The following is a 17,405-nucleotide window of genomic DNA, read 5'->3' on the forward strand; positions in this document are numbered from 1 at the left end:
CTTTAAATGATTTATTTTTGCAAGTGTTTAAGGAAACAAGCTTAAGTTCAATGCATCGTGCGCTTTGTTTACGTATTTAAATAAGTTGAAATTGTATTGTAAATTTAATTTAAGCTTGGGATAAATGTGTTTAATGTGAGTGTCTGAAATGTCAGGCCGCAAGAACCACAAAAAAAAGGACAACAACAAACAAATACGAAAAACAAAACATAAAACACAAAAAAAATACAAAAACAAAACCAAATAAGTGCATCTGTTATTAGGTTAAAAGAATTATTGATATTGTTTGCAACAAAATGTGTGAAATATATATAAAATAATTATAAAATCTAGCATAAAACAAAACAAACAAAAAACTGACAAAAAAAAAAACAAAAACATACAACAAACGTGAACATGAAGCGAACAAAAATTGTAATTGCAATTTAAAAATAAAATTATAAATATTTCAAGTAATGAAATCTCGGCTTTGAATTTGATACTAATTTTTTAAAAAATTTGAATCCCAGTTCGTTAGGCCTTGTTTCACTGTGCCTTGTCCATGATGCACCACATGAAAATTACGTCATTTGCCGCCACATGTCATTGTAGCGTAACAGCCAAACATTGGGGGAGGCAACTCGTAAGGCAATCAGCTGTTTTTGAGAGAGAGCGAGAGAGAGCAACCCATGGGAGCGAGATTGAGAGAGAATCACTGAGAGAATGACAGCATATGCAGTTTAAGGTAATCAAATGTCAAGCTTTAAAGGGAAAGCTTTGCGAGAGGACCTGCTGCTTAAAGCTTTTAGTACGAAAAAGCTTCGCGCAATGCAAGTCCGAAAAGCAAGCAGCGCACCAGAGTCTTACCCCGAGTCGTGTGTTGTCAATACCGAAAGAAAATGCGTGCCAGCTGGGCTGCATGAAAAGGAAAACTTGGTCATTTCAACAGTTCAGTTCAGTTCAGTTCAGTTCGGGTCGGGTTTGCAATTCAACAGCACTGCGAAAACGGATCAAATAAAATCAAAATATTCGAACGAATAATTTACACTCACAACAATAAGTTACAAAACGGAGTAATATCGACTATAGTATTCTCTCTATATATGTAGCATATATATTATAGACCGTATATATGCCATTTATATGAGAGTTGGCCAAGAGGAACGCAACAACAACAACTGCATAATAAAACGGTAGCCAAAGCAAATAAAGAATATATATCCCACACATATATATCTATATATATATATATACAAATTTATATCTGAAATTATATTATACTCGTATCATAATGAAAGTGCGGAGTGTTCGGCAAGAGCAAATGATTGAAAATGCATCATAAATTAAATGATATTTGTGTTTTGAATTTTTAACGTGCTCTCTTGTTCGTTTTTTGGTATTATTGAGCGTCTTGTTGGGTTGCTTGGTTTTGTTGCCACATTCGGGAACTTCATGCAGCTGCCGTGAGTGAGTTATGTAAAGCGTGTGTTAGTGTGTGGCATGGTGGAGCAGTTTGGGGCGAGCAGTAAGTGGCAAGAACTACGGCAGCGACATGCAACAACACTAACCACTGCAACAATGGTGTGCGTGCGAAACAACAATGAGCCAACAATATAATAGAGGCGAATTTTCAAAAATAAATATTACGAAATATTAGTGAAGTTAAAAAATAAATAAACCTTCAATGGATGTGAATAAAAAAAGTTCTAAAAAGACATAAAAATATGTAAAAGGATCAAAAGAACACATTTCAAAATAAGAATAATAAAAGTTTAATTAAAAACATTTTTAAATATCTTAGCAAGAGTTTAAAAAATTATGGAAAATAAATTACTAATAAAACAAAAATAACAACAAAATGAATTGCAACTCAAGCTACGTCAAACACCAAAGAATTCTGACAAGTAAATAAAATACCATAGCTAAAACTCACACTTACCACAATGTTTGCTCGACTGGCCGATAATAATCAAGTCATATATCAAGTCAGAGTCGAGGATTAAGTAGTTAGTACAACTTGGCCTGGGAAAACGAAGAGAGAGAGAGGAAAACCCGCTGAGTACTCAATTCATACACTCAATCAATATGAGTAACATTTAAGCAGCAGCGCATCGAATACTTATTAGAGACAAATGACTATAAAAACGCCAAGTGGCTGTTGAGGTGTGAGGTGTGGGGCAGCGGCAACAGCAACGGCAACGGCAAAGGGCAATGGCTGAGGGAGGGTGGGGGAGTTCCCACACCCCATGCGAATCAATTTGCTTTCGCGGTCTCTCACTATTTTTATTTTTAGTTGCACTTTTCTTTCAATATTAGTGTCAAGGTGCAGCCTGTGTGCACTGAGAGACAGACAAGAAGAGACCAGGCAAAGACCAGCGACAACGACCAACGACAACGACAACTAGTGACAACAACAACAGCAACAACTACTTACAAACGAAGACGTCGCGCGGCAGCCGCGAAAACGACACGAAAATAGTTGAGGCGAATGTGAATGTGGCGAACTAAGCAAAAAAAAAAGACGAAACCAAAACCAACACCGAAACCGAAGCAAGCCAAAAGGTGGCAATCAAAACTAATAACAACAACAACGAATGAGCAATAGAACAACAACAGCAACAACACAAAACGAGAACGAGAACAAGAACGACAACGACAACAAACAGAAGTCTTGTCACATCGAACAAAAAGAAATTGAATTTATGTGTTTCGGTCTGGCTCAATGACAATTAGGCGGATATAACCACAGCGATAGGCACCACTACACTATACTATATAGCATAGGGCAGCGGGGTAAGGGTAGCAGGCAGAGGTGGCGTCAGGGGCAAGGAATAGGAATAGGTGCTCGCACGTGTTTTACTTAAAAGTAAATCGCGTTAGCAACAGCACACGGCCAAGTAAAAGCTAGAACATGGTTTTGACACCACTGGCTTATACCCTATAAAAAAAAAGTTCCTCTAGTTTTGCCTGGACTAATGCAGAGACATTAATTTTATGTTTATTAATAGGTTGACTTCTTCCTTTCAATACCTCAAAACAATACAGAATTTGTTTTCTAACAAATATTTTAAAATTTGGAGGTCAAAATTGGAATTAAAAGTTGAATATTATTACTATTACTGCTTTTTAATATATTCAACAAAAATATAAAAGAATAAAATAGTACTTGTGAAGTGTAGAAAATCAACGTCTTACTTATGATCGATAAAAGTTTGTCCCAAAAAAGGAGCAAAACTTTTGTTTGTTACAAGACTTTGTATATTAGGAAAATATAAATTTTTGTTTTTGAAATCCAAATTAAAAAATCAATTTTATAAAAAAAAATGTAGTTTACAGGGTATCACTTAAAAAACCTTAGCGTCAAGGCAAGGATACGCAGCGAGCGCAAGGCTCAACTTACACAGGCGACCCATATTACTTAAATTACGAGCTACACGCAAAGGCAACATGAAAGCCACACACATTCGGTTTTGAGACCGGCCAGGCGCCAGTCAGTCATTCAGTCAGTCAGTCAGTCATTCGCTCAGTACGTCAGTCAGTCAGTCAGTCAGTCAGTCATTCGCTTAGTCAGTCAATCATTAGGCAAAGGCTTTTGTCTGATGGACAGCCTTATGAGTCAGCGCCGTGTCGCTTACATTGCGTGTCGAGTTGGGTGGAGCCTACAGTTGAATACAGTAAATACAAAGACGAAGCAGTAGAGAGAAGCAAATGGGCAAGGGGTGTAGGGGGAGACAGAAAGCGAGAGAGAGAGAGAGAGAGGGACGATGGGGGCGCTACACGCGCTGTAGATAATATGTTGCATATTTCGGGGCATGTTGTTTTGGCGTAGAGACAAGAATGCGATGCATTCCAATGATTCGTTAGACTCAATGTTAAGGATAGTGACCAAGCAAAGCAAGCAGACATAGAATTAGTTCAAGTAATACTCACACAATAAAATTGATGTTTACATTATACAAAAAATACTATATAGAAAGCGATGTGATAGGTCGTTTGTTTTTTTTGAGAAATGTGCACTTAACATGTATTACATTAAATTAAATTTAGTGGGTCTAGCCACGCCCCGTTGTGGCCACTTAGTTTTGACCACCAGCCAGCGAGAAATAGAGACAATTTCCTTCATTGTTTTCGGGGTTTTCTATTTTCTTTTTACACTCGTTGCTCTAGGGGAGCAAAAGCAAAAGGGTTGTATGTGCTATTAACTTTTTAAGATTTGCATATTGTATGATATTGTCATGAATTGAAAAGTAAAAGACATTTCATATTATTGAAGAACAGTCAATATTTAAATTGTACATTTTTAAATATTTTGCTATAATAATATGAAGTTTTATGAACGAACTTTATGGTAATATTAACATTTGTTACAAAAATGAAATATGTTTATACAGTTAAACCTTAATTTGTCTTACTAGTGCACTTTTTAGTACCTTCAACTTTGTCTTACTTTTAGTACACTTTTTAGTACAGTATTAATTAGTCAATCATTTGTTCTACTATTTGGCCATTTTCTTTTTTGCTTTGCTCTGTTGTTTCGCATTTTGCTTTGGTTTATTTTTAACATTCGTACACATTCGAAAAGCGTGCGAAATTTTTATGTTTGACATTGTTGTCTTTTCTCAACGGGTTTTCTATTTGATTGCCGTTCTCACCGCAGTTGTCGTTGCCAGGCAGCCCCAAAATCTTTGTTTGTTTTTAAGTACTCACGTCTGCACAAGATGAAAATGTAATTTACACAGTTTTTAGAGTCACTGTTTTTTTCTCTGCATTTTTATCACTTTTCATGAACGCAATTTTACAATTTCCGCAGCTCAATAAATTTGTGATATTGCGCTGTAAATGCAGAGCGTGAAAATAATTTTTATTTATGATGCGCCGCTGTTAATTACTTAGAAATGTAAATTGAATTGAAATTATGCAGCCGAGTTATTTTTGTTAATTTTATTTAGAGCAAATTGGCAACGAAACAAGCGAGCAAAAGAACGAACAAGCGAAAAAGCAAACGGGCTAATAATCTAGTGCATAAATAAATATAAAAATAGTTCATTGAGACAATGTTATTGCATTTCTATAGACATTCATTAATGAATACGCGGCCTGATGCCCCGAAAAAGGGACAAACAAGCAGAACAAGTGTCAATTTGTGATGATGTATGATGTGGCTAGAAATGCATATTTATAGAATGTCAAACGCAATTAGAAGTTCACACTGTTTGACAGAAATGGAAAAATTTGCAAGGTTTTCTGGCTGCATATATCTGATGTACAATCGATAGCTATAAACAGAAAATGTGTACTTATTGATTGAAAGAGACTCATAAAGTGTGTGCTCTTATATATGAAACGTAAAACAAATATACTGAAAACATTTTATGACGATTCTCTTTCGTTCACATCCGCTAAAAAAAAGAGTAGAAACTATTCCAAATTAAACAGAATAGATGATAATTTATTTAAATTTGTTCTTTTGATAGTTTTGTTGAGATTTTTAATTCTACGTGATGCTAAAAGATAATATTAAAATATTTATTTGACGATCGCTTCGAACTTACAAGCAAGTTTACTTCAGCTCACATTATATTTTTAATACTAAATATTCTAAAACAGTGTATTCAATTGCTTCTTTTTGGAAATGCATATGATGCTTATTAAGCTTTCTTCCTCAAAATCACTGTTAGGATTTTAACAATGAATCGACTTTACATTGATCATAATTCTGCCACAATTATAGTATACCAAAGTTTCATTGATAATTTGCTAATGACTTTGTTTACCCCTTAACAAAAGTTCACTTTAGAGTTGCCATAATCACACTTAGTTATTGTCGAAATTGTCGGCCTATTTTAATTAGTTTTTGATTTTGTATTGTCGTAAATAGCGTGGAACAACGCTAATTGTCGCTTGAACTTTCTGTCACTTACATAACTACAATCCGGGCAAGTTTTCAGGGGGAACATCCTTCTTAGCTTAGCTTCTTAGCCACCTGCTCTCATCTGCCACAGCTGATGCTGCCGCCAGTTGCCAAATTGCTTAGCACTTACATAAGTTTTAGGTCTGCAACCCAAAACTGTGTGAGTGTGTGTGTGTGTGTGGTAAAAGGCAAAAGACTAAGAAAGGGGGGAAGCGATTTAGCAAAAGTTGCTCAACCAAAAAGTAGCTCAGAATGGCCCCAAAATGATCGTCGTAGAGCCTACCGAAAAACAACTGTGAAAACTTCAAAGCAAAACCATAAAAAAATACAAGCATGAAGAAGCATAAAAGAAAATAAAAGAAAAGCGTAAAGTAAAAGACCAGCAACAACAAACATAAAAATAATACAAAACACCACAACAAAAACAACAGCAAAAACAGAAAGAACAAAAAACAAAAAAAAAACACACACCAACAAACAAAAGCTGAAAAACGAGAAGCAGAGCAAATGACGAAACATAAAAAACGTCAAAAGTTGCGCGAATAAATATAAAAAAAAGCCAACAACGTACAAAATAAAATAAAATACAAAAAATGTGGCCGTGTCTCGCCCCGGGTGGCTGACACCCCGTGCCCACGTCAAATGCTTGCCACGCCTTGACGCCCCGTCGTTTTTGTTGTTGTTGTTGATGTAGTTGTTGCTGTGCGTCGTGTGTGCGGCAATTTCGAACGCACCAACACCGACAATAGCAGCAGCACCACCAGCAACAACAACCAAAACGAGAACATTTCAAAGTGTCGCACAACGTGTAGTGTCCTGTGTGTGTGTGTATGTGTGTGGGGGGCATTCGTCAGAGGCGCCGACGTCGCGTGTCCTTGCAACTTTCGGTTAAGCCTCCTCAGCACTCACCCACCCAACACACACTCTCTCTTTTTCTCTCTCTCGCTTTAGTTGCCCAGTTAGCCAGAGGCAAGTGCAGCACGTAAGTTGCAACAATTTCGGGGCACAAGTAGAAGACACATTGTAAAAGCGAGCGCAGCGTTGCCAGATTGCCAACAACAATAGACCCCAAAGAACAACAACAACAACAAACTACATACAAAAAAACAACAAGCATAAAGCAAGCAAGCAAACTGACGGACGCCAGGTGGCGCTGCTGTTGCGCTGGCATGCACAAAAAGTGAGAGCGAAGCAGAAGCAAAATCAACCGAATCAGTTCGTGCCGCTGGAAATCCTGTCGCTAATTAGGTAAGTCCCTAGCACACTCATCAGTCCAAGCTCTCCACTTTGTGTTGTGCTGTGTTGTGCTGTATGTGTGTGTGTGTGTGCGTGCTCTACACATTATTTCATTTTGGTTTTTAATTATGGCAATTTGCGCCTAGCTGGCCCTCCGCCTTGATCCTTCTGCTTCAACCACTTCGCTCAACGCAGCAGCGCGACAAAAAACATTGCAAATATTGCGCATACGTCACGTTGTACATTCATAAGGCTGGTCACACACCGACAGAAAAAAACTGTGCCAGCTTTTTAGGTGCTGCCCTGCGGCACATGTGCGAAGTTGACGCCACCACATAAAAAATAAAATAAAAGTATAGCCCACTTTTTGGGGTCGAGTGAAATCAGCGATTTTCTTTCATTTTTTTTAGGTTTTTTTTTTTTGTTTTTTTCGATTTACATCAAATTTCTTTTACCAGCGTTGTCAGCGGCTAATCAATGATTCAGCTTACTGACGACAGCTGCAAGCGATTTCTCTTCATTTCAAATTGCCATGAAAATTGAATTTCCCCTCAGTTATTGCGGTGGAATCGAAACACACTCACACACACACACACACACAAATAGAGAGAAACGCACACTCACACATACGTATCTATGAATGGATTTATACAGGTGAAATGTGCAATGAGATTGCAAGTTTCGGCTTGCATATCAATTGGATATTATGCCAGACCTCATTGCATAATGGCTGATACATAAATAATGCTCAATGATTGTCGATTTTCATATTTTCATTTCATTTTCGTATTCGTTTTTGCTCCACTATTTTTATATATATATTTTGCGTTTAAGCACCTTAAAAACATTTGCATAATTTATGGTCGATTGCCGGTGACAAATTGATGGTCAATTTGATCCTGGCAAATGCGTAACGAGTTCTTAAATTGAAAAGCTTTCACTTATTTATGGGCAGGAAATAATATTTACAAACGATAAATAAATAAAACGAAATAACTGCAAATTAATGTAAATAAATGAAAATGATGGAAAAAAACATGTATTTAAAAAAATAAAATACAAATTTAATTTAGAAACAGTTTAGTGATTCGTTTACATTTCAATTTGTTTGCAAATAGTTCAGTTTAGTGTTTGTATTACACAATGTTTAAACAATTTTGCGCTTTTAAATTCCATGACAAAAATGGTATTCAGATATGTGTATGTTATTTATTCGATATTATTTATTCATTTATTTCATGCTCGCAACAAGAACAGGTATCTTGTTCAACATGCGACGTATGCGTAATATTCACAGCCACAGCGAAAGCAACAGAGCATAAAAATATGCAATTCCCTTTGAGCAAGTGCTTCAGTGTGCATTTGTGACCTACATACCTGAAGCCAAAATGTTAGTCAATATTAAATTCAAAGCATATGGCCGCAGGACAACTGCAGCGACAACGACAAATTCCTTACAAAAGCGACTACGACTACAGACCGAGCAGTGTACGAAGGAACAAAGAATTAAATGACCAACGGGCAAATACGGACGCTGTGTGACTCTATGACTGCCGACAGAGAGAAAGAGAGAACTAGAGAGAGCGGGAGAGAGAGAGAGAAAAAGGGAGACGGAGATGAGATACAGATGGAACTGAACCGGGATCAAGTAAACAATTGAATGACCGTCGGCCGTTGGCTGTTGGCTGTTGGCTGTTGGGTCACTTGTCCACAAGGCAATCTACAGTTGGATTGCACAGTGCAGTCTCAGTCTTTGCCTAAGGGTCCTGAACTAGCGTCGTCGGATGGCGTTCGCTTGTACGCTTTTGTTGTCATAACTGCAGCTGCGCCTAGAAATTGTCCCAACCAGCCCAACCATTTCAGCTGAATTTAACAAAAAATATCCTGTTGCTGGCACAGACCAAAAGCCAACTTGAACGTAGCATATGAGCAGCAAAAGGCAAAACTACAGAGTTGGCGATTCGCTATGTTTGCTTTGTTCGTCTAAGGATTTTGTGTGTGCGCTATCCGTTTATATTTGGACAGCAGGAAAAGTGCATTTGGTGCGCAAAAGGAAAGGCGGGTTGTATGCACTCAATTTAGCCATTTCTTGCGAATTCAGCGCTTGCCTGTTTGCTTCTGTTTGCTGCCAGCAAATTCAAGGAATTTAATGCATTTCTCGGGGAGTTTCCGGTTTTTTGGGCAAAACTTTCCTGCCTGTTGACTAATTATGTTCAGCTGGGAAATGTGGTTCAACACCTGCTGTCAAATGACAGCGACGTCAACAGTTGGCTGTCGAGAATTTAATTTAATTTTAAACCACTTCCGACACACTACATATGATAGTTACATTACGCATACGACCTGTAGTACAGCATACTGCAAACCTCAATCTCAACTTGATTAAATTCCTCGACTATCAGTTACCAAGCGGCTCAGTGTCAAATCAATTGCCATTGCGCTTCGCTTATGATTCTTATTAGATTACGCATACGCCACGTTACCCCATCGAATTGTGCCCACCCACATCAAATGTCAGCTGTTCACATTGTTAGCGCTACTTATGTAAAGCGCACACCAGCGAAGACAGTGCAGACAAAGCCTGCCAAATAGCGGAAAATGTGCGCCAATTTAGTTGTCATTTAATTTGATGGCTCAGACGATTTGGCAGGCAAAGCCAAAGCCAAAGTCAACGAAACCAGAAATACGCTGAGCATGGCAACTCAAAAATATACGAATAAGAAACGAAAGCCACAAACGCAAAAAGAACACAACAAAAAAACCAAGTGACCAGCAATAAAATGCAAAGCATGGCAAAGTGCAAAAAGTAAACAGTCAAAGGAAATTGCTGACGAAAACAGAAAATCAAAAAGCGGCAGAGCAAAGATTTCGGAGGAAAAGTTATGGATGAAGAAATGGGAATTTAAAATAATATTAGTTTTCAGATATATGTAAACACACATTTGTTATTGAATTTTTAACAACTACTTCAGCACTTTTGCTTGCGTGTCTCTTTGAAATTTACTGCTTCTATATTTGACAATGAAGTTCCAAAGCGAAGGCTAGCTAAAAAAGAAAGAAAAGAGAGAGATAATGAAAATAAAAGTGAGCTGGACACTCATTCATACGCTGATGTTCGCAAATAATGCAGACCATTACATTAATGACTGCGGCAAAAGGTTCACAAAAAGTAAAAGAAAATAAAAATAAGAGAGAACAGTTCTCCGAGCTCTGAGAGCTGTGGATATAAAAATCGAAACCTTATGAGGTCATTTTAATTATTTATGTGTGTGTAGATGTGTGTGTGTGTGTGGCCAGCCCAAAAGCATTCTACACTTTTTTTGTATATTCTCGTTTGGGCTTTGTGAGTCAATGTTAAACGAAGACATTGCCTTCTTAGGAGCTAGATTCCCACAATTTTTGTGATTTCATTTGGCAGTTTGTTTGCGAAACGCTTTAAGCAGCTTACAAAATAACGTCGTCACATTTCATAAGTTTCATTTCACTCGCTCGCCACTCGCCACTCGCTAGCTGGCTTGACCCAGTTACAGATTCGGATTTAAAAGTATCTGCAAGATGCGCGCACATGCTTGATAAATAGAATGTTATTTAGAGCTGTTGGTCAGTGAGCTTCGCTTCACTTGGCTTGCCTTGCCTTGCCTTGCCTTGGCTTCACTTCATTCATTCATTCCTTCAGCACTCAGTGGGTGATTTTTGGCGCTGAGTTACTGAGTTACTGAGTTTATTCCATTGATGGCCTTGGCAAAAAGAGCGTGGTTTGATTGCGCCGCATTTGGCTAGATTTTCATGGTTATTAGTCGAGGCAGAACGAGTGATATGGATGGAGGACTAGCTCTGCCCACACACAAAAATAAAAATCAAATAAAATTGCTGGAGACTAGACTGCTGGACTAGCAAATGCCTTGCACTCACCACAGAGTTTTCGCCAATCGCAATACTCAGTGAGTGAAATTGACACACTGCTAACTGACGTCATAAATAGAAAATGTTGTCCTTGTTTTGGTATATCTGCTGAATGAATCAGATGAACATGTGACTCAGACACATAAATTATTTCTTCTTAAATTGTGTTATTTCTAGAATGCTGTCACTAACTTCAAAACATAATTGTATTCAAAGTAATTAGCTGGCTTGACAATGTAAAATTCTTCACTCAAACTGAGGCCATGTCAAGTGCGTGTCTTGAAATTTTAATATCGATTTGGAGCCAAAATCTTATCGCGGTTGTTTGCCTAGCCAAAAAGTACCCAATAAAAATGAAAATAATTGGCTTGGCATCGGCTGCCCACAACATTATAATAAAACTGACAGCAAATTGGAGCTTATAAACTTGTTGGTAAGCTCATTCCATTTGGGCTAAATTGCACTAAAAAATAAACTCGCTTTTAATGGTTTTATTCCGCAATTGAAAAGGGCCGTTATAGCCAATTTGCATTACAAAAGCACACTGAGATTGGAGTTTGCAGTTGCACAAATAAATTTCAAACATAAAATTAATTCAATGTAAGCTGAGAGTAAAACAAAAAAAAAAGTATATTTCTATTCAAAATATCAGAAACATGAATAAATTTGAAATTTTTTCTCCATTTGAATTATTATTATTATATGAATTTCGTTTAGCAACTTTAATTAAAAAAAAAAAACAATTTGAAATTTATTCCGTTTAGCCCACTCATAAATTTCTACTTCGCCCCAACTATCTGCTATGATTTATAGCTGCGCTTTAAAAAGTAAAAAATAAAATGAATACTAAAAACATTGTGCGACTATTCGTCATATGTGTCACTGTGCCACAGCCCCCCAGCCTGAAACTGTTTCAATATGCAGAACTTTATTGCACTGCGAGAGAACAGCAACAACAATGGCAACGAAAAAATATCTTGGTACTATTTTAGGATGCCTCACGAATTGACTGTGACATTGGCCAATTTGTTGACGTTGTTGGCCCAGTACACGGCAACAACAACCACAACAACAGCAACAATGCTGTGCACAATTTCTGCGTGCTAAACACATAAAGAATACCAACAAAAATTCCTAGACAATGGCAATATCTTCAAGGCGAGAAGACGAGACGCAACGACGGCAAAAATCGTCGTCTATGTTGAATCTGATTATTGCCTCAAAATGTAAATGCAAATTTATTTGTATGCGACATTTCTTTTCTTACTGATTTCACCTCGAACTTCGTCTTTGGCTTCTTTTTGATTGGCATGGCAAACTAACTATGCAATCGGCACTAAACAAAAATAATCTACAAATATGACAGTCAATTGAAGCTGCGCAGTGGCTGCAAAATTTCCACATGAAATAAATAACAAATTAATTGCATAAAATTGAAATTATTCAGTGGTCATCATCAAAATAACTTAATAATTTGATAATTTCAAATTAAAATACTTAAGCAAAGTTTAAAATGTTAAATAAAGAATAACATAGTTAGCTTATTCAGCGTAAAAGACTTGTTTCTTTATTTTATCGAAAGATCGATTGAATATTAGGCGTCACTTTAAATGAAAAAGGCAACGTCAGAACTCAAAGTTTTTTTAAGCTCTCGCTCTCTCTTTCTCGTTTATATTAATTTAGATAAAGACATTTTTTGAATTCATTATAAAAATAAAAGCGAAATTTTTGCTTTAAAATATAGTGTAGCCTTCACGCAATAAACATTATTGAAAAATTATTTCCAGTCAGAAAATCAAAAACAAATATAATAAGTTAATGCAGTTTAACCAATAATGCGTTCAATGCCATTATAAAACTTAAAAATGTTTAATGCTAGCCATTTTGGCTAGTGGAAAATCAGTCTTATTTTGATAGGAGTGATTTCAAATAGAGACATATCTCAGTGGTGACTTTTGTTTTTTTGTGCCATTTCAGTTCAGAGCGGTTGTTGTTTGTGCAGCTCGTTTGGCGAATTTTTCGTTGCTAATGAAGCTGAATTTATTGCCAAAACATTATGAACATAAACACAGTTTGCACATACTCATTTTATGGCCAGCAATAACAACAAAAAAAGAGCAGCAAACAACCATGCCGAGGATGACGATGACGATGCTAGCCAAAATGAGACTAATGTATGCAAATGTATCCAGTAGAATAGACAAAGACAGACAGACAAATGCGAAATAGAGACAGAGAGAGAGAGATAGACAGCGAGAGTCTGATAGGGGGCGGTAATGTATGTTCTCTTGCAGATGCCAAAAAAAAAGTTTGTTATATTTTGTTCAAGTGGGTGTAAAAAATGAATAAGTGTGAGTGTTGGCTTGAGAGCATGTGCTCTAGCCACTTGAAATTGCCACTCCCTCGGCTTTCTCTCCCTTAACATCACTCACTCGCTCGCTTTCTTTATCATTCTCTCTGGGTCCCAGCTCTATTTTACCTTCTCGCACATTGCAGCTAGCAAAGGATTTGGTCTGGCAGTCAGGACATTCCAGCCAGCTTGCATTAAAATGACTTTTAGATAAAGTGTGAAAATTGCTTTTGAATACATTTTTGATGGATTTTCTTGTTGTTGTTGTTGTTTGTCCTGCCTCTAGACGCTGTTTTAGCGTTTGCCTCTGCATAAAATTGAGACATATTTCGGCATTTTCAAGTCGTTAAACCGACGGTCTTAATGCGAATTTTGGCATACTTCAGCATAACACGGCGTATACGCAATATGCGGCCGCCACCACAAAATGCCTAAGCAAACGCTTTTAAAATGGATTTACTCGTAACGTTGTAAAGTGGCCACGTCTACGCGTGTCTTCCTTTTGCTGAGATTAGAAAATTTAAGCAAGCAAATTGCTGGCATTATTAAGTAAGCTTTTGTCTAGAAATCAAAACAATAAACAGCCAAATAGATTAAAGGTGAGACCTTTTGTGGAAAATTTACATGTCTATTTAAAGACAGAGAATGAATACAATGTCTTGAATGCGACAAGTGTTGAAGGGTCTATTTTTTATTCAATGATTAATAAAATAACATAATATTACAAAAGCATATTGCAAAGTTTTTAGCTCTAAATATGATGTTAAACAATTTTTGCCAACTCAAGACAACTTCAACCGATTGAGTTAAAGTTATATTCACGATCTTTATTCATTATGGTGATTTAACAGAGAGAGATAATAATAATTTCTTTAATTAAATAATCATGTGTCTTATACATTTTATTATTGATTAAAAATAAAATAATCATACCACATGGTGTGCACTAAAATTCTTCTCTTGTTCTCAACTCCTTGGCGAATTAGCTCAACTAAATATTAAAATTATACATATATTTTATGCTATTTATTATTAATTGTATATGTATGTTATACTTAATCAAATCTTGCTAAGCCTAATGGATTTTATCAAGCAATAATTAATGGCACACATTATTTGGCAATTATATATTCCATTGAAAATATATTCACTCTACTTTCGCAAGAGCCATTTACTTGACCTTACTTTCTGTATCCGCTGTTAAAATAATCAATTATGATTAGCCAGCTAATGATAAGCCGCTCCCAAGCTATATTCGCATTTCGTTTGTTGCCGATATTTGCGCTTTTTTCGGAATCCATTCGTCTTGCTCAACGCATAAGAAATTAACCTCAATACAAGTTTAACCTAATTTTGTGCTCTCCATGAGGTTGAGGTAGGTGAGGTTAAGGTAAAGGTGGAAGGTAAGGTAAGGTAAGGTTTTCCCTAATAGATTCCGCTCTAAATGGCTGGCAGGCACGTGTAAAGTCGACATCATTAATGAGGCACAAAATCTTGCAAAACTGAATCGCAGCGCAGGAATAACGAAATGCGACTTGCGGGCATAATATGCGTAACAAAGGAAGAACGCCAAAACAAATGGCGAAAAAACAGCAAAGTTTTCCCCAATTGTTATTGTTGCTCTTTCTCTTTGCTGTTGTTCTGTTGGAGTTTAGTTGAGTTGAGTTAAGAAACTGTACTGGGGTTATGTAACATAATTGACGACATTATTGCCCAATGGGGGGCCTCAGCGACAAAGCTAAGCGTCGCTAAAGAAAATGCTAATGAAAAACTGGCCACAACTCCACAACAAAGGCAAAGCAACAACGAGAACAACAACAGCCACGACTCTAATAACAATGGCGGCCATGGCTGAGTCATGACGCCATATTAGCTAGCGGAAATGCCAGGACATCCGGTGCGCTAGCCAAATCCGTTCGACTGGCCAAAAAAAAAAAACTACATCCAAACTCTCGCTAATACACACTCATAGACATGCAACATTTGAAGAAGAAGCAGCAGTAGATCAACCAGCAGGTTGAAGTTCTTGGCCCGATGGTCTCGGTCTTGGTCTTGGTCTTGAGCTTAGTCTAGAGCCGAGTGCAGTTGAATAATGGCCGTCGTCACTGCAGTCAAGTGAGGCGTATTTCTCGGCTAGCTCAGCTCACAGGCAATCAGTGTCAGTGCCAGGGGCAGGACATAAAAACCTAACTTTATTTGCAGGTACGAAAAAACATAAACAGATACATACGGCGCACAGTGGAGCAAGGCTGCCATAAAAGTGGCATTTATTTCAAATTGAAATATAACAAAGGTAAAAGCAATCACGAGATTTTTGAAATTTCTATTATAGAAAATAAATTGTATGATGAATTTAAAAACATTTTCTTAATGCGAACAAAGCATTTGAAAATTACTTTATAAATAAAAAACGTTTTCCAAACAAATCTTTATATTGCAAAATAAATAAGAAATAAGAAAGGCAAATAATAATAATAAATAAAATATAGCAAAAACTATATTTTTCTTTAAAGAAAACCTTTTACTGATAATTCAATATTAAAATTCTTCATCAAAACTTTTTAAGGTTATTTTTAGCTTGAAACTAGAAACTTTTTCTAATAATTCAGATCACAGTTGGATTAAATATTACGAAAAATAAAATAAAATATTCTAAACAAATTGTAAAATACAAATTCAAAATATTAAAAAATTGTAATAGAAATTTTTCATATTTTATTAAGTGATACTCTGCCACTGTGCGTGGATATGCTAAAGGAGAAGTGAAGTGCAGGCAGACGACGAGCTGGCAGAGTTAGGTTGTTGGTATTGAAGGTTCTATAGATTGCTGCCGCTTGCATTTAGTTCATGGTGCGGTTCACTGAAGCGTTAGGTCAAACAGAAATTGATTTCTTCTGTTTGGATTTTGCTGCATATATTTATCCAATTTTGCCAAGGGCCGACGAGTTCTCTGACTCGAAAAAACGAGAGAAAGAGATAGAAATTCGTTACCATTACCTTTACATAAGTACAGAAACAGGTACGCGCCAGCGAAGGGGAGCTGCTGCTCTTTAGATTGACAGTGAGTTCAAATCATATGCGACTATATGCCATGTATTTGATATGTTGATATATCACAGCACTTTTGACGGCTTGTCAGTTACAGAGCATGAATGATTCTAATCGACATGGAAAAGGCAGAACATGTGTGATTTGGAAAATAAAGAGATAACCAATTTGACAGAACTCGTAAATTTGAAGCGAATAAAATTAAAATGGCAATTAAGCCCATTAGATGTGTTTGGTATATTTTTAATGTAGTGGTATATCTACCAAATATAATTTTCGGTAGATAATATGGTACATTTTGTGTTCAATGTATATTTTGAGCGTAAATAATAGTATATTGATATACAAACTATTATTGTCGGTAGACAATATAGTATATTTTGTTATTTATGGTATATTTTGAAGACAATAGTATATCGATATACCAAACATGGCTTTCAATATATTAATTTGTCATCTTTATTAATATTTTCTTGATACAAATTGTAATATATTGAGTAAAGTTTGTGTAATTGCTTGATATTTGCATAAAATCTTGCTTAAAGTTAAACGGAAGACGTCCTTAAGCTGTTTGACGTCTGCTTCAGTTTTGCACTTCTAATTATAATCTACAGCAAACTTACGTGCGAACAATAGCAAGCACACAAATCATTTGGAGGAAGACAGCAAGTACTCCTCCAAGTGTTAGCCGTAATAACTTTAATTAATGTTGCTCCAGCCCGCAACTGCAGCAACAACAACAGCAACCAGAGTGGAGCACCCTCTTCTGCCGCAGCGGCTCAAAGTCTTGCTTCAACACCCCTCCAGATGCGATAGGGAAACTCGTGCCGCCGCGACCCCAAACGAGGGCAACGGCAAAAAATGCAAAACCAAAAACAAGAAGTGAGAATAAAAAAACAAGAGAGGAGAAGAGCAAGAAGAACTTTCTCACATTTCGCGCACTCGCTCATCGTAAATTATGCAAAACTTTCACCCTGG

At 36.7% G+C, this 17,405-nt stretch overlaps 1 protein-coding gene across 17 annotated transcripts in view; it reads left to right on the plus strand.

Moving 5' to 3' along the window:
* Positions 1-742: 742 nt before the first annotated feature.
* LOC132788369 (uncharacterized) overlaps positions 743-17,405 on the plus strand; it is a 62,125-nt gene continuing 45,462 nt past the window's right edge. For 5 of the 17 annotated variants that reach the window (XM_060795772.1, XM_060795775.1, XM_060795773.1 and 2 more), the window contains exons 1-2: positions 751-1,172; positions 6,842-7,138. The gene's annotated coding sequence lies outside the window, so the exon portion shown is untranslated. Of the gene's footprint in view, positions 1,173-1,757; positions 1,884-6,841; positions 7,139-17,405 lie in introns of those variants that run through there. The other 12 variants (XM_060795764.1, XM_060795774.1, XM_060795771.1 and 9 more) reach the window with 9 other exon arrangements.

The sequence above is a fragment of the Drosophila nasuta genome, chromosome 3 (assembly GCF_023558535.2).
Source record: "Drosophila nasuta strain 15112-1781.00 chromosome 3, ASM2355853v1, whole genome shotgun sequence".
Lineage (NCBI taxonomy): Eukaryota > Metazoa > Arthropoda > Insecta > Diptera > Drosophilidae > Drosophila > Drosophila nasuta.